The sequence below is a fragment of the Sturnira hondurensis genome, unplaced genomic scaffold (assembly GCF_014824575.4).
Source record: "Sturnira hondurensis isolate 20B ecotype Veracruz unplaced genomic scaffold, ASM1482457v3 Scaffold0002840, whole genome shotgun sequence".
NCBI classification, from domain to species: domain Eukaryota; kingdom Metazoa; phylum Chordata; class Mammalia; order Chiroptera; family Phyllostomidae; genus Sturnira; species Sturnira hondurensis.
In genome coordinates this window covers 31,679,544-31,698,360 of record NW_028075471.1, presented here as the reverse complement: position 1 = coordinate 31,698,360, position 18,817 = coordinate 31,679,544, and positions in this window count along the sequence as shown.

Here is an 18,817-nt window from a genome sequence, read left to right as displayed (position 1 = left end):
TTTATTGTTCTCTGAGTTCGGTATTAAGCAATTAAGTTTTTTGTCATAGGTTTTATTTATATTCACTACCACATGAGACGGAGGTCTCTCTGCCTGAGGACTTTTTAAGAACGGATCATGGGGCTCTCCGTGGCTGAGGTTTGAATTAGAAAGGTTTTGCATTCATTCCTGGATGTGATGGGTGTCCTCTTAAGAGGTGCTGATGTTTCCACTTGAAGCTATGAATTATAAGAGATTGGGACAATTTTTCCTTTTCACGATATAACATGATAATTGCTGTAGGAAACTAGGCATTGATTTGGGGAACCTCTGTATTTGTGTTGTAAATTAGATAGAATAAAATTACTCCTCCCTCCCTCCCTTCCTTCCTTTCTTCCATGCTCACCCAAACACATGCTTACTGATTTTAGAGAGAGGAGAAAGGAGGGAGAGAAAAAGAGAAATATTGATGTGATGGAGAAACTTTGATGTGTCGCCTCCCATACATGGCCCGACCCAGGATGGTACCCTCACCCTAAACACGTGCCCTGACCAGGAATCCAACCTGCAATGTTTCAGTTTATGGGATTACGGGACAACGCTCCAACTGAGCCACTCTAGGCCTAAAATAATGTTTCTCGCACCAGTATTTCCTGTTCACTTGTGACTGGGTATGGAAATGACCAAAGTACTTATGTACTCATGAAGCATGTTCAGGTCTGCCTATGACATTTTGAATGTGTTGGTAACGATCACTTGATTTTGGTCCCTTTACGCACAGGGAATATTTATAGTTGATTATGCTAGTACTACGTCCCCCATTTTAAGCACAGAGGAATAAACTATCAAGAGAAACAAAAAAGAGAGTAGACAGGCGCTCACTAAGGAGATCCCTTGGCAGGAGTGACATGTTCTGGCCTTTTCTCTGCCTCTCTGTTCTATCCCTGCCGCCTTGTCTTTCGGTTGTTTCCATGCACAGGTGCTTTCCACTCACACCTTCTCCTCAGAAAATCCATACATTCTCATAGTTTAACCATCAACCCCACCCCGACAGTTCCTTCAGCTCTACGGCTTGCCCCTAAGTTGGACTTGAAGGTTTGTTTCTAACCTGCAGCTGTTACAGACATTCCCGTTTGCAGAGAACACTGCTCCTTCTAACTGAGCTGGGCCAGAACGACACCACCAGGCTTCTCAGTGCAAACTCAGTGCTGAGCCTGATGTCCCTGGTTCCCTCAGAGGCATAGCCACCCACCCACCACGGGTCAGTTTGGCCTCCCCTCCCTGCTTTGCCCCAGTCACTAGGTCCAGTCAACGTGCCTGGGAAAGAGTCCTCATATCTTTTCTGTATTTTTCATTTCTATCGCCTCAAGTCCAGACCATCATCACCTCCTACCGAGTTATTGCTGCAAATTCCAGGAAAGTTTTTTGGCCTCTAGCCTAACTTTAAAGAAATACTTAGCATTAAGTATCATTGTAAAATTGAACACATTTTTAAAATGAAAGTAAAGTGAAATATTTGCCAGTAAAAAAGAATTTCTTGAAGCCCTTTGCCTGTCACTTGTGGTTAAATGTTCCTTCAAATATTGTCATTGTTAAAAGGTTGGTGTGGGGTGCCACAGGTACGGGAGAAAGTGCATTGGAAGATGTTAACCGTAGCCTTGATCCTGCAACATTTTATACATGGAATGCTTTGAAAAGAACCAACGCAGGGATGGGGAGGGGCACTAAAATGACAAAGAAAAGAAACCAAAAATAATCAAAAACATGGTGGTGCCCTGGTGGTGCCCAGGGACTACAGTGAACCCAGACTCGGGCTGTGAGGCAGCCTCGCCGTGGTTGCCAATGAGCCCAGTTGGGTTGTTTGGCAGGAAGGATCCCCCCTAAAACAATGACGAAGCTCAGCTTTAAGGGCCGAGGAAAGGGCAGCTCTTCCCAGCAGGAGACCTCATCAGGGCGATTTTCTGTTCCAGCTTGGGTTGGGTTCTCAGCTCATTAAAATCACTTCTTACCTGTCTCGAGGGAGGCAAGCCAGGCCAGAATTTCAAGGTATTAACCCAAATGGAATCACAACAGTGAATGGACAGTCTCCTCCTGAAGGAATCAATGTCCAGCTGTGAGTAATTCAGGACTTCCAATGTGTCAGACGGGCGCGCGAGGGGAGGCAGGCGCGTACCTGGGCAGGGGAGGCGCCGGAGTCTGCAGGGGAAGCTATGCTGTCCTCTGTGAGGCCCTAAATTAACGTTCCCAAAGGCAAGCAGGAAAACACATCCATTTTCTGGGCCAGCATAAAACAAAATGACTAAAAGATGAAGCTTCCGTTGTAGGCATAAAACAGCCCTCACATTTGGAAAACTGGAGCAAATGCTGGACAATGCAGTGAGCGTCTGCCGCAAAGGGTCAGGTAAGCCTGGGCCCCTCACAGAGATGTGAGCAAACATTGACACTGTAAAAAGGGGAAAGGAAAATAATATAATAGTTGCAAGAATCCCTGCCTCCGTCATCTCATAAATTCAGGTGAACGTTAAGTGTGGTTGAGAGCAGGTATGGGAGTGATTTGCTCTGGGAGTCCTGCTTCAGCATTTGTGTGCTGTTAAGTTATTTCCATATTGATAAGGCTGAGGCCAGGAACTGGGATTCCGTGCATTCCTCTGTCCAGATTTCCAGCGTGTTGGCTGTCAACTCAAACTTGTGGTGCAACTGCTGATTTTCACACTGGAACCCGAGGGGACATTTTCCTTGTGCTTCACTCAACTAGTGCCAGAGCCCAAAGGCCTAGGAAAGTTTGTGAGATGGTGGGGTTTCCCATCTGAATTACTTGGACCGCAGTCCTCTGCTTTTGGAACCAGCTGTCCCGGTGACTCAGAGGGGCTCACCAGCTGGCTGGAATGGAGATGATGCCAGCCACTCACAATGTCACCTCCTTACTCCTAACGTTTTGGCTGGGATGGTCCTTGCACCCCTAGTATGACGGGCTATTGCCTGTGGTCTTTTCCAGAATGTTGCCAGGTTTCCCTTTGCTCTTTGCTTTTTGGTGTATAAAAGACTGTTTTCTAACCTGTTGGGTCTTCTGGTACCCCTGGGTGACAAGGCCAGTTCTCTCACTTGTTTCCAGAGCAAAATGGAATGTCAGAAGGGCTTTACTCTCAGCATCGCCTCTGAGCACATACTTTCTAATAAACTCACATGTGTGGGTAAACTTAGACTACTTGCGTTTGTAGATGACATTTTGACATGTGACCTAAAGGCGAACGTGAGGTGTTTTATTGGACAGTTTTGGACCCAGAAGGCAGGCTAGTCCCACCTGCCAGCTTTCCAGTCATTGTCTGGCACTGTGGGGGCTTCCCCAGTCTTCTCTATGAAGTGCGGCGAACCCTGTGTTTCGGGTTTAGTGTGGCTGCAGCCACAGACGTCCCTGGGATCTGAGCTCTGTGCACAGTACACCATCTGTTATATGAAAACTTTGAAAGTTGATCACAGCACCGACCGGATCCTGCCTAAGTTGGTGCCGGGTGCGGCCTTTTTCTGTGGCTTTACGTTTGGGTGGGGGCTTATTCGGGCTCTGCAAGTAGTCATATCCCCAAAGAAGAAAAGCAGTCATGTTTTGGGTGGGTGTCGGGTTGATTGACTACAGATGATGCAGTGCTGGGCATTTTGAATAACAGCCACTCTCAAAGAAGTCATCCCCTTCCTGGCCTCCCCCAGTGTGATTTGTCATGCATACAACTTAGGAGCTTTCCCAGAGGATTTATGAACACGAAGTGATTGCTGGACTTGTTGGCATGGTTGGTCCAGGCATTGCCGTCCTTTCCAGGGTGAGCCTGAAATCCGCAGAGCTCTAGAATCCGGAAGCGTATGTGAGCCCTGCCCTTCCAGCCCCAGCTGGTTGGTTCCCAAGGGGCCGGAAGGGAGCAAGACAACCCAGAATTCGGGCAGCCCTTTTTGCGGTGGGACGTGCCAAAGTGTCATATGCATGGTGATGTCTCTGTGCTGCTGGTCCACCTGGAATGGCCGCCCACCACTCCTGCTGCTGTTCGCTACAACTCAGAAGCGGGCTGGGAAGAAAGAATGTGGAGTGTCATCTGAGTTCAGGACAAAGGCAAGAAATCCAGACTCCATCCCACCACTCTCTGAAGGTCACATGTGACTTCATTTTCTCACCAGTAAGCTGGGCTTTTCATCAGCTTTGGAGTTATAAACATACATATTTCAAATGTATGGAGAATAGAAAATGAAGCTAATTCCTAAGGACATGGTGTTTGATTCACTTAGCACTTCAATCTCACCTTGGACATCCTTCCTGATGTTGACTGAAAGAACTGTCCCCAAAGGGGCCCGGGAGCAGAACTCCGGTCTACACTTGCAGAGATGGTAACGCAGTGGAGACAGAGCTGCCTGGAAAGAGCGCCTGGTCCCCGCGCAGCAGGCAGAGGGGGGACAGCAACGTGTCCCAGATCTCTGCTAGACGGTTTCCTTTCTTTGTATTTTAAAAAGGCACACAGACATGAGCACCTGTTTTAGGTGAAGTGGGCAGTCTGAGTTATGTGAATAATTCTTTTTTTTTTAATTTTTAATTTTAATTTTAATTTTTTAAAAATATAGTTTATTGATTATACCATTACAGTTGTTCTATTCCCCCCTTCATTCCCCTCCACCCACACATTCCCTCCCCCACCCTTCTCCCCCCTTAGTTTATAACCACGTGTCTCAACTTCTTTTGATTCTATATTTCCCCCACTATTCTCGCCCTCCCCCTATCTATTTTCTACCTACTGTCTATGCTATTTTCTGTGCCTTCTCCCCCCTTCTCCTCCTCCCACTCCCCTGTTGCTAACCCTCCATGTGTTCTTCATTTCTATGGTTCCACTCCTGATCTAGCTGTCCTCTTGGTTTGCTTTTGTTTTAGGTGTGGTTGTTAATAACTGTGAGTTTGCTGTCCTTTCACTGTTCATATTTTTCATCTTCTTTTTCTTATATAAGTCCCTTTAGCATTTCATATAATAAGGGCTTGGTGATGATGAACTCCTTGAACTTGACCTTATCTGAGAAGCACTTTATCTGTCCTTCCATTCTAAATGAAAGTTTTGCTGGATAAAGCAATCTTGGCTGTAGGTCTTTGGATTTCATGACTTGGAATACTTCTTTCCAGCCCCTTCTTGCCTGTAAGGTCTCTTTTGAGAAATCCGCTGACAGTCTGATGGGTACTCCTTTGTAGGTGACTGTCCCCTTATCCCTTGCTGCTTCTAGGATTCTCTCCTTCATTTTAGTCTTGGCTAATGTAATTATGATGTGCCTTGGTGTGTTCCTTCTTGGGTCCAACTTCTTTGGCACTCTCTGAGCTTCCTGGATTTCCTGGAAGTCTATTTCCTTTGCCAGACTGGGGAAGTTCTCCTTTATTATTTGTTCAAATACGTTTTCCACTCGTGGCTGTTTCTTTCCCCCTTCTGGTACCCCTATAATCCGGATGTTGGAACGTTTAAAGATGTCCTGGAGGTTCCTAAGCCTCTCCTCATTTTTTTGAATTCTTGTTTCTTTACTATTTTCTGGTTGGATGTTTCGTTCTTCCTTCTGGTCCACTCCCTTGATTTGAGTCCCATTTTCCTTTCCATCGCTATTGGTTTCCTGGACCTCTCCCTTCATTTCAATTAGTTTAGCCTTCATATGTTCCTCTAATTTGTGACTAAGTTCCTCTAATTTGTGACTGTACTCTACCAATTCTGTGAGCATCCTGATAAATAGTGTTTTAAATTGGGCTTCTGAGAGGCTGGCAATCTGTTGGTCGCTTAGAGTTATTGGCTCTGGGACTTTGAGTTCTTGCACCATCTTTTGGGCTGTTCGTGCCTGTTAAGTAGCAGGAACGGAGCCCTAGGTTTTCACCAGAGGAGGGCAACTCAATCGCTGGGTTGTGACGTTGTATGTGGGGGCGGGGTCAAAGAGGGACAATGGCTTCCCTCCGGCGCCCGCCGCCTGGACCCCCACCAGCACCGCAGCCACCACCGTCACCAGGGCCACGTGCCCCGCTCCACTGCACGCGAGTGTGCCACCGCTGTCAGCCCTCCACCACTGGGTTTGCCCCCTGGGGCCTGCGTGGTCCATCTCACTGTGCGAATGTGCGACCTTGGTCAGTCTGCCTCGCACCCCGACTAGGTCCGGGCTGCCTGTGCTCCTACGTCTGTCCTTCTCGACCCTGCTCCGCTGCTGGCTCTGCCTCTCTTACCGTCCCCGTTGAACGGTTCATAGCTGTCAGACTTCCGTATAATTCAGTTTTCTGGTCTCTGGGTGTGTCTTAGTTCTCCAAAACTTTTGTTGTATCCAAACTTGGTTGTGGGAGAAGGCACAGTGTTTCCACCTATACCTCCATCTTGGCGGAAGTCTGAGTTATGTGAATAATTCCTCATTGCTCTGACCATTCCCTTGGATTGTTCACAAGGTCCAGTTCAACAGCTTTAACAGACACTCACTGCTGTCTGATCCTGAAAGCAGCACAACCCATTTGCTCATCCTCTGGGTGTGAACTTGGAGTTGACTTACCATTAGCGGTGAGAGCTTCGCACGATCCAAACAAACAAACACGCCCTCCCACGGTCCCCCTTGTGACCAGAGGCACATATTGCCAGACAGCTGGCCGGGGCCGGGGGTACAGTGTGCGACCGCGGGAGAGAGGAGCTGCGCTGACCTCATTAGTGCCGTCCTTCTAATTGCCTGCCACAGTCACAGACGACAGCTACCAGAGCTACTCCTAATCCAAGGGACTGGTGTATTTTACAGGAGAAAAAAATCTGTTAACAATCCTGATGGCATTGTCCACGCACTGTCTTTTCTGAGCAGATTTTACATTTTGCCCTTCCTAAAGTCCGCTGCCTTTTGACAACATCTCGGCACGCCACAGCCAACCTGCCTACGTCATGTGACATAGTTTGTTGTTATCAACGAGCATGGAGAGCTCAGCCTCATGCTTGGGCCAAACTGATGTGGATATGTAGAAAATGCTCGGGGAGCTCCTATGGAACAGAGCACATGGCTGTCTCTGATCTTTGCCCGTGGGCTGGTGTGCGAAGGAAGAGTATGAATGGAGCTTTGTGTGTATCCTAGGAATGGCTTGAAAGGAAGCTAGCCACCAAATACTTTGCTTGGATGCTTTGTGGGATTTATTCAGCTCATCCTCCTGGACTTCCTGGCTTTTTATCCGATAGTAAATACCACTCCGGCGGAGCCGTGCCCTGGGAGTCTGAAAACTGCACACAGCTTTCAAGCATCCGCGTGCGGCTCACTGCACTCAAACATTTTGACCGACTTCCTCCTCCATCGTTTCGAGTCCTGGCACTTACTTCCTCATTCACTGCCCAGGGTGTTTGTGAAGCCTCCTTTCTTTCAAGTTTGCCACTGAGGCCATCTGACACACCAGCCAGCTGGGGAATGAAGTACAGGCAAAGATGACTAATACTTGCAGTCGCCCCTTCTCTCCATAGCAAAGAAGAAAGAGCCCCGGTCTGATGTTTAGAGTGGTCCTCCTCTCCTCCCCCCTGGCAGAGGTAACCCGTTCCTCATGCCAAGTGCCCTTCCCAACAGCTGTTTGGTGATTCTGTGTCACTGGGCTCATTCTAAACTCAAGACCATCCTTTTAATTACCTGTTTGTATGTCAGTGATGCCGAGCTCCGTGGCACGGAGAAGGGGGATAAACCTTCCTTAGGATGGATTTTTCGTAAGACTCTCCCTGAGATAAGAGCCCTAAATCTTGGCAGCCTCCGCAGAGCACACGCTGTGTGACTGCACATGAATTCCTGGCTCCCCAGAGCCGTGTTATAAATGGAGTGCATGGGCCAGGGCTGGGTAATAAGATCCTGCAGATACATTTGAGAGCAAGGTGCACTTTTGCTTTATTTATGAAGATAGACATGCTGGTTGAGGGCTTAATCACAGCTGATAAATCATTTTAAGAAAGCCTATTAGAACCATATGCTGATTTTTTGCATTAATACAGTGTGTCTGTTTCCAGTCTAATAAGACAGGGTTTTCTCGTCCACTCTCTGTGTCTCTCCAGCGTGGACTGTTTATCTGTTTAAGTGGTATCACTTGTGTGGGAGCATTTATCTCTTTAAGAGGTACCATTAATAAAAGAACGAGAAAGGAAAGAGGGAAGGCAAAATGAGTGAAGGCGCCCGTCACATGGTGCCTGTGTGTGCGTGTGCATTTATGTTATGACAAAGGAAAGAGTCAGAAAGCTGAGAAACGGAAACATCTCAATTAGAGTTTCGGAAGACCATGGACTGGCCTTCGCTGGGCATAAGGTAGTCATTTCAGCCCAGGTGGTTATAATACTATAGTAAAAGATTATCTGAATAGAGGTGTGTATGTGTGCGTGTGCGTGTGTGTGGACTGACATTTGGGTTACCTCACTTCTCCCCAAGCTAGCAGAGGGCTGCCCAGGAACAGGTCCCAAGGCTCTTTAATGAGAGCCATATTGGGACGCCAACTCAGAGCCAAGTTCTGTTTTATCACTAATTGCAGGGGTGCCTTGCAGATCTTTTCTATTATTTCCTGATTATACCCCTGCTCTTTTTATTATCTTGCCAAAATTCAAACAGTAATAATTGCATGATTTATTGTTTATTTATAAACCCGTCTATGGCGTCCATTGCTGCATCGAGTAGATTTTGAAACAGCAATGGCTTTTCCTAAATGACTGGGTTTCTTTTACCTTCCCCCGAGAAGTCATACATTTGTGAATTTCACTTATCCCTTTAAGACTTATTGGCTTCATATCAAATAGCAAATAGCCCTCCAACAGAGCCATGCCCTGTGAGCATGAGTGGTCGACTTGGTGTGGCTTTCAAATGTCTATTTTCTTCTCAGGGTCCATGGCTTCTGGCCTTATAAAGAACGGGGGTGGTGGGGAGGGGAGCTTGCTATACAGAGAGAGCTTGTGTGCCAGGAAGATGTTTTAGGACAGGATGTTAATTTATCTTTTACGATTACAACCAGGTTGGATGTAAGTTTATGACTGCTAAGTTTCTTTCCAACTCAGTTTCCATGATTCTCTGAAAACAATGTTTAGAGATAAGTAAAAAGCTCATTTTACACAAGTTTAGACATAGTGGGAAAATATGACACTAAATTATTACAATTGAGATTATAAGTGACTAATAATAAAATTTACTACCATTCATGGAGTTCCTACTATTTGCCAGGCATGAGGCTAGAACTTTTGTTTATAAAATTCCCTGATCACCAGTGATAACTCTATGAGATAGATGTTTTACTCTCATTTTTCAAAATAAGAAGTTAAAGCTTAAGAGTTTAGATAATTTGCCAAAAGCCATGAGCTAGGAAGTTACAGGTCCAGTGTTTGCATACAGGACTGTCTGCTGGAAATTCCACGTGCTTCCCACTACTTTGGATTATCTTCCTATCTTTAGGTCCTTAGGGTGCATGTATGTTTAATACATGCCAATTAATTTTTTAAAGATTTTATTTGTTATTTATTTTTAAAGAGAGGAGAAAGGAAGGAGAAAGAGAGGGAGAGAGACATCAGTGTGTGATTGCCTCTCATGTGCTCCCTACCTGGGACCTGGCCTGCAACCCAGACACGTGCCCTGACTGGAAATCAAACTGGTGACCCTTTGGTTCGCAGGCTAGTGCTCAATCCACTGAGTCACACCAGCCAAGGCTGCTCATTAATTTTTTTAAATGTTCGGTGAAATCTTTACAAAACATCAAGCTGAGCTTGACCTGCACAAGTACATGAAAAAACTCTGACTGTACCCACTATGCTCTGGTCTTTAAAAATTCTTCTCTGGGCTTCTGCAGGCGCCCAATCTCAGCTCCAGGTTTCTTCCAGGTTCTGTAGCTGTGGTGGCCAACAGCAGCTAGCCCTGAAACCTCAGGGGAAAAAATGCAACTTGCTCACCGTGTGGCATTTTTCAATGTCGCCAAAGGCATGCAGTTCCTCATGACTTGTCTACTTACCAAAGGGCATAACTCCAGTTCCAAACTAGGTGTGAGACAATCCTCTCATCTCTAGCATTTAGGGAGCCACATCCTCTTGCTATGGGACATGTCCTTTCATGTCTGGTGCTAGTGACCACGGCTTTCCTAAAGTCAAATGAACATTTGCGGAGTGGAGGTGTGTTTGGAGCTTACGTTAGGTTCTTAGAGAGTAACATCTGCTGGAATGGCTACCTCTGAGAAGAGCACCCTTAGGGGATTGCAGCCCTGAAGTCATGGGCCACTGCCTTTGCATTCAGAGGCTGCTACACCACTCTCGCTAGGTGTCATAGGAGTTTGGGTGTTAGCATAGAGAGTAATGGCTACTGTTCATGCTGCGGTCCACATTAGATAGTTAATGTCGGATTTTAAGGGAAAGCTTTGCCGGGTACCTTGCCTCCAACCTCCACCACTAGAAGTTTCTATTATGTCCTCTCAGTTCAATCAAATAAACTTTTATGTCCCAGGTGTTCCGCTAGGTGGGCCAGGCGCCAAGGCTACATTTTCATGGGGGAACAGTTAGTTTTGGGGGATGGGGGAAAGTTTGGTTTCCTTGGTAGGTTCTAAGCTTCTCTGGAATTGTGGCACAGTGGAAACGGAGAATGCCGTGACTGCTCTGTTTCGCTGCATATTCTTCACGATCTGCCACCCACTTAATTTACCAGTTTTCTCTTTCTGTTGTTTTCTCTCCTGTGTCTTTTCTGCTTCAGGAAAATGAAATGTCTCCCCTCTCCAAACCTATCTGTGGCTTCCCCACCTCATTGTGCTTGCCTATACAGTTGTCTTCACATGGAAACTTTCTCCCTTCTCTCATCTTTGACCAAATCTAACTCATTTATGAAAGCCAATGTCAAAAGCCGCCTCCATTGAAGCCTTCTCTAATGTCCACTTACCTGACACAACCTTGGATTTCCCTGAATTACTCCAGTGCTTTCAAAGACTTTATGGTCCTTCTAACTGTTTACCATGCATTCTGGTATTGTACTCTGGTGTTGTCCTCCCCCACAATCCCTGGGACTGGGAGCCACCCGCTGGGAGCCGTCACTCCCAGCACCATTAGCTTGCAAGTGGAAGAAGCTCTCTGAAGAATTATTGGCATGGATGAATGAATGGACATGAATAGGTGAATACATGTCCTTACATGGCAAGATGACATTGCCTGGTTTATCCGAGGCAGGGAGAACTAGAGGGCCTTCTGCCTCTGAAGAGGGATATCTGTTCAAGCGTTTTATTATTCATTTACTTTTCAAGAGACTTGTTAATTCACAAAAGACCTAGGATGATTGAAGATGTAAAATACGTAATAATGTAGTTAATAGCTATACTATGTAGAGAATCTTGATTTGAAAGCAAGAAAGCTTTGAATTAGACATTCATCTATTCATTCAACAAACTTTTATATGTTAGTCACTGGGATATCATAGAATCAGTCAATAGGATATCACCAAAAATATCAGCACTTAAAGTGTGACAAATGTTTTTTGCCCTACAGTACAATATGGCTTAGCTAAGGATTTCATAGCCCCTGATCCCGTACTGTGTGTGTGTGTGTGTGTGATGAGGAGAGTAGTAGATGTCAGTGGTAGGTCTTGATTAAGTAACCCTAATGTTATGAGCCTTGTGTTTCTCATCTGCACAATGGTGATAGTAATTACTCATCTCATAGGGAGGTGATGATGACAAAGAAATCCTCCTATGTAAGGCGCAGTAATGCATATGCAGTGGGGCTCAATAATTTGAGCTCTTCGCTATACATATACCCGAGGGTGAGACTTTAATGCCAAACCTGGGACGGGAAAATAAAGGTCTATGCCCATCACGATTTTTAGAAATGTAGGTGGTAGTTGTGACCCAGAAGTCCCTTTGATCCCTGCAATGGGCCGAGGGACTGAGACCTCCCCAGGGCTGCAGTCAAAACCGAGGCAGGTTTGATGTCCATGATCCATGCTCTGCAGGAGATGGTCTTTCTGTGGTTACGGGTGAGTCTTGTATAAACCAAAAGTCTGCGGGCTTCCCCAGCATTTCCTTTCACAGCACAGGTAATGAGGTGGACCCACTGCTCATTTTCAGGAAGGTTTCACAGATGCTGGCTAGGCCGACTTCCAGGTCAGAAAAATTGTGGAAGGATGACTTCTTCAGAGCAATATAGTAGATGTTCCCGTGGTACAAGTTCGAAAGCAAACCTCAACATTTTTAGAACACACTCACCTATTCCTTCTTATCCAGAGATCTGTGGGGCTGTCTGCCCCACCCATATGATCTCACTTTGCCTCCTGGGGCATTTGAGTAGCTTTTGGAAGGATATACTTCTTGCAGTGCCTGGGTGTTCAGGACTACCAGTTTTAGTTACCGCAGAGCAGGACTGGGAAAGAAAAAGAAACTTTCTCTTTAAGCAGATCCACCATCAAAGCTGAGTTCATGGTTTGGTGAAGCTTGGCCTGATTAGAAAGGAACAGTCCGCTCTGGCTGGTGTAGCTCAGTGGACTGAGCACAGACCTGTGAAGCAAGGGGTCGCCGGTTCAGTTCCTAGGCAGGTTACATGCTTGGGTTACAGACCGGGTCCCTAGTGGGGGACACATGGGAGGCAACCGCACATTGATGTTTCTCTCCCACTCTTTCTCCTTCCCTTCCCCTCTCTCTAAAAATAAGTTTTAAAAAATATTTTTTTTAAAAAAGAAAGGAACAATCCATGCAGCAGCCTGGGCTGGCCATGCTGGAAGTTTCTGGGCCAGCCGTGCCCTGCAGCGGTGCTGCCTGCTTGCTAGCCCCAGTCCTTGTGGGGTAGGGGCCCAGGAGAGAATATTGGTTCATGTACAGGTCTACACAAGCTTAGGGCACAGGCCCCTAACTGCAGAGTTCACTCACTGTTGTTTTCTTTTTTGTAGCAAATGTTACACACTCCCTTCTATACTCATATCTAAATCACCCATGCCTTATGACCCCAGAGGCAGCAGATGTGTCCCACCTGGATGTGTGTCCCCTGGCCCTTACCAAGGATGGGAAAATTGTGAAATACTAGATCAGTGGTGGTGGCACAGTCTTGGGTTTTACCACCTTGTGTCAGAGGAGAGAGCAGCTCGTCAGGGAATTCGAGCTGAGATGTGGCGTACACTCTGGCCCTTCTGCGCTGGTCTGGTGAGGGTCAGTGGAGTGTGCCCGAAGGGGCTTTCCATTGTCCAAGCCCAAGTTTGAGGCCATCACAACCACAGTGACTATTATTCCTTCCTACATAAGAGCTGCAAGGCCACGTTTCTGGCCCAGTGTGCATCTTTCCTCCTGCCTTTCCTTTTGCTACTGGAGCCAAAACAAATACCCAAATATCAGCGTCCCACAAGCACTTGTCTCTCAGTGTTTGCCAAACTGCCTTCCTTGGGAAACGGCCCCTGCATCAGAACCACCAACATCACCAGTGTCAAGGATTCCCCCAAAATACAAACTCTGGGGCCCACATGGGCCAGTTCAGTAAGTCTGGGTGTGGCAAGTTCCAAAGCGAGGTTGGTGCTGCTGGTCTGGGGACAACGCTTTGAAAGCCACTGGTGCAAGCAAACCACTGCTCTAAGCATTCCCTTGTCAAATACGTTCATTGTTTGTTTAGTCTTGCCCCTCTCGCAGGGATTTACAGTGGACATTGGCATTTGAAAGGCGAGAAGAAGTCCTTCTGCAACCCACCGTTTCCCTCACTTGTTTGACCACAGGACCTTCCTTTCTGTGGGGCAGCCAGTGGCATCCCCTGGGGGCCCCACCCACTGGCACCTACTCCTCCGCCTGACTATACGCGCAAGAACTTACAACATCAGACTCATTGGTTACGTGGCCTAACCAAGTCACTTAATTCCTCAGAGAGTCCATTTCTATCCACCTTACAAAATTACGGTAGGGTGTAGGCAACATTACATGTGACGTACCCAGCACATTGCCTTGTATATAGAATGTACTTAATAAGTAAAAAGTGTGTTTTGTTTGGTTCACGTCAGAGCTGGGTCCACATTTGCCCTGCCCATTCGCTCTTTCAATGTCCCAACACTTCAGGATGTGTTGAGTGTGTGCAGAGATTTCTTGAGCAGGAGCACTCGTTTCCATCCCTCTCTATGTGAGCAGACTTTCCTGATATGGCGATAATTGAATAAGCATCAGTGGTTCAGTAATTGTCATGGGGAATATTTTCCTGAATTGAGGAGCAACCAACAGATAGCTTTTGAGGATGCAGTGACATTGAGAGCGCTTAGCGTTTTAATTCTAAATTATGTGACAGTAGTTTACAATCTTCAACATGCTATGAAAATGAGCAATTATGATGATAATTATCATTACTTTGACAAATGTTTCAGGTTGAAAAAAAGGCTTGCCATTGCAAAACAGGGGTGTTTCTTAGCTTTCAAGGAAGAATGTGATCTCTCTTTCCCTTCTTTGGTTGTCCTCTGACTGTTATCCATCTCGGAGTGCCTTTGGCATGGGGGCCTCCTCAGCCTTAGGGAACAAATCTGGGCCTGTCACTTTGAGGCTGGACCCCAGAGAGGCAATGAGAGGGTAGAGCATGAAAGGATTTGGTAATGTCTTCCTAACCGAAGAAATGGCCCAGTTTTTCCGAGGCAACAAACTTAGGGGTGGGGGGACGTGATTTATGAGGAACAGCAACAGATTCCCACTCTTCCATGCAAGCAACTCTAACGCTATGGTCTGGCGCACACAACTCGTTTCCGTAACATAATCGTGTGGCTTGATGGGTGATGTCCCCAGACCAGCTGGCCCCGAGAAAGGAGCAGGGCCGCAGTAATCCCACCCCAGAATGCAGGGAGGGGGTCTGCTGGTCTGCTGCTCTGGCCCTGGGAGTGTGGATGCTGAGGGCGGGGAAAGGAGGCTTCTCAGCAAGGCTCCCTGCGGGGAGCCCTGTTGGCAGGCAGAAAAGGGCGGATCAAGAAAGTAGGAAAGGAGTGAGGCAAGGGAAAAAAATTACAGATGTCCCAAGTTTCCACAATTTTATCAAAAAATTTTCCATGACTCATCTGGTGACTTTTCCCCCAAAATTTAATATGATAAAACCACTGCCCTAAGTATAATTAAACTGCAATTACCCAAGATTACAAGGGTGGTGCATTTTAATCCATCTCTTCATTCCCTCAACCACCCAATCCAAGGTGGGAAAAGTAAAGAAAAAAAGAATTGTCTCTCTCGCTTCTTCCATCCTATTTGCCCTTGCTCCATGGTCCTTTATAAGGGAGAGCAAAACAGAAGGAATTCCAGAGCAATTTCCTCCCACTCAGAAGTAGTGAAATAAAGTGAAAGCTGAATAGAAGGAGCAGGGGGACGATGGTTTTTGACTGGTTTGTTAATTTAACCCAACTATAAGGTAAGTTTGGCTCCAAAAGACTGCATTGCCTTTCCACATGTTAATATGTGGGAGGGTTTCTTCCAAGGTGGGGTATTTGGGACACTTGATAATGATGCTAGGCCACAGCTAACTGAGCACCTACTATCTGCCAGATGTCTTACAAATATTATCTCTTATCCTATTCGAGTCAGGTTTTAGCACTTACAATTTTACTGATAAGAAATGAATCTCATCAATTCAATGACTTGTTCTTAGTTCCAGGGGCAGAGCAGGGATTTAAACTCAGGACTGCTCAATTCCCCAAGTCCCCTCCGATATGGAAAGGAACAGTGGTGAGTGTGATGGGAACAAAAGCAGTTCAAAGTTGCTGTTACTGCTTTTGCATGCCTACAGGCTGTTTGTCCTGGGCTCCCAATCCTGTCAACCCTTGTTTTCCTCACCATACCGGATGAGAAGGGTCATGCTTGACCTGGAAGGTGTTGAAAGGCCCGCTGCTGTGTGCAGCTCAGTGAAGGAGACAAGGTTCGCCATTGCTGTGACCTGGGAAGGTGCTGTGGTCCAGCTGGACCCCTCTGCAGTCACTCAGGGGTGGCTTGGGCTGCTGTCCAGAGTGCACGAAGCTAAAGCCAATGTCAAGGGCTCCTAACGTCCAAGCAGGAAACTGTGACTGAAAAGCTGAAAAAACATATGATCCCATAAAAAGCGACCTCTGGGGAAACAAGCCATTAGTCAGCCTTATTTATTTATTTTTCCTTCTTGCTGCAAAGTTCAATACATACGAAGGAGCTGTGATTATCATATAAAAGGCTATGCAAAACTGCCCTCTCTCTACGAAGCTGGAGAAAACTTTACCCTGGCCCTTTGCCACTCTTGGCTTTGTTTGTGTTCTTCAGATTCCGCATGCTCTGCCCGCGATTGCGATGGCCCCGTCGGAGCACAAGTGTGTCTGAAAATAAACAAGCAGAGCTGGAACTCTCCAGAGTCCCCTCTCATCTCCACCCCACTCTGCCTTTCATCCTGTCTGACGAGGAACCGATGAGGAATTATCCAGGCGGGGGAACTGGGTGGCAGTGGCCTTAGTAAGACAAGATCTTCTGCAGAGAAAATGTGCTTAATGAACTTAGGAAATACCTTGTGGTCATGAACAAGTAATAAAATTTCCACTTTCTTGGGTGAGATCAGGAAACCCTGACTGTCCACTCTTAGTTTTTGCCAGTTTTACTTTGGAATATGCTTTTGGAAGGGCAAAAATATTTTTTAATGGGTGGCAAGAAAGAGTCTCAGTATAATCTCTTGAGGAAACCCCCCTGGTCAATCCATGGATGCAAGATAACCAAGCCTCCTCATCCTTTAGAGACCTCTTGGTGCTAGAGACGTCAACTTTTTCCTCTTACCATCTGTATTAAATTCTTAAGGCTTCTGTAATAACATGCCACAAACTGCATGACTTTGGAACAACAGAAATTTGTTGCCTTGTAGTTCAGGAGGCTAGATGTCCAATGTCAAGGTGTGGGCACCAAGGATTCCTTATGAGAGCCATGAGGGAGGATCTGCTCCGTGCCTTCCTCCCAGCTTCTGGTGGTTTGCCAGCAGTCTGGGGGTGTCGCTTGCTTTGTAGATGCACCACCTGGATTTCGTGCCCTCCTGTTCATGTGGCGTTCTCCTTGTGGGTATGTACGTGTCCAAATTTCTCCCTTTTTATAAGGACAGTGTCCTGTTGGATCAGGGGCCCAGCACACTCTATCTTAGTTATATCTCCAACAGCCCAATTTTAAGTACATTCACATTCTGAGATGTGGGAGGTTAGGTCTTCAACATAAGAACTGGTGGAGGGACACAGTTCTACTCATGATACCATCTGCCAGACATATCCAAGGTCTCTTCACACTGGAATTCTGATGGGAGGCCAGTAGAGACAGGTGTGGAGACCTAACTAAAACCTAAGGCTAAAACTTTGTCAGTGGAAAACTGCTGGCTCAGTTTGAAACTAGTATTTGCCTATGAAATGGGTTTTTGTGGGGCTCGAAGGAAGCCATTGCCATGAAGTGGGGAAATTCAGACTGTGCGGTGAGCGACAGTACCTCAGGCCTAGGGGTAAGATGGTTTTCTGTTTTGGTTGGCTGGTTGTTTTAAAGGAAATAGAGGAAAATATACTGTCAACAGATTGAAAATAGATGTATTTATTGACAGTGAGGTTAACGTGGTGACTTCGTCCACCTGAGCAGCAGTTCTGAGGCGAACTATCTTTGTTCAAGTCACAGGTTTACCAGCTGTGCCATCCTGGGGAAGTTAGTGTACCTCTGGCCTTGGTGTTCTCGTCTATGACGTGGGGTAATGATAATAGTCTCAGTCCCATAGAAAAGAATTAGTATAGGCAGTAGTTTAGAACCGTGTTTGGCACATGGTCAGAATTCTGTTTTTGAGAACACAGGGGTGGGAAGCTAGTGCTTAGGAAATGCAATGCCCCCCAGCTGAGTTAGGACGCATGCTACAGAGGTGGCCATTTTGGAAACAGGAACTCAGACCTTGGGTGATGAAGATAAGACCAGGCTTTCATAACCTACCTTCTTCAACTGTTTAAATACATAAACAAAACTTCAGGAGGAAAAGTAACTGTCCTTGACTACAGAAAGGAGCCTGAGACCAGATAACTTGCTCAGGGCCACAGACATTTGCAAACTAGGATGGCTTGCCCCATCAGTTCCATCAGAGTTGCTGTCATTTCCTTTTGTTTATACCTGCACTTTACACAGAGATAGTGATGGCAAGATACGCAAAGTCATTATTACCCGTATCACATATGACAGTCACGTGACTAAGGACTCACATCAGAAAGTAGATTTCCTGAAGGACATAATGTTTTCATTTCTACTTGATAAGAAGTTTTCCTCCCATCATTTCTAAACAGCTAAAGGACATTTTTATAGGATTTTGAGCCCCGTGTTAGACATGGCATTATTCTAAGAAGCTGTCAATGGGCTTAGCCCAGAACTGGCTGCAGATAGCTTCTGCTGTTCTGAAGGAGCTTAAAATCCTACTATTTTCACGTTTTGGTACAATAACCAAACATGAGCTTATTGTGGGGTGCCCATCTCGAGCCCAAACCCTGAGAAGTCCGCCCTGTCTTCTCCTCCCTGCTGCCCCCTCCCCCAATCTACTCCTCTTTACCCTCCTGTTGTCCTCCCTGTCGCCGTCCTCACTCTCCACCCCCTGTCCCTCTTCCTCCTCCCAGTTCTCCTTCTAACGATGCTACATAGGCTGGGTCAACATCTCCTTTCAAAGTAAAAAACAAGTGAAAACATTTATGAGTCACAATGACAGGTCACATTTGGACTCTAGCATTTGCTTTTTGAAACAGGGTTTTTCAGTTAGTCTGGGGACCCAGATCCTGCCACTCAACCCTGGCAAAGCAAATCTGTATCTGCTCTGTTCACAGTATTATCCTGACAACTTCTGGTGAAAAGAATCCCAGACCAGCAGTGCCTCAGGCCTCCGGGATAAGAATTTCGAGGTGGGGGGGGGTGCAT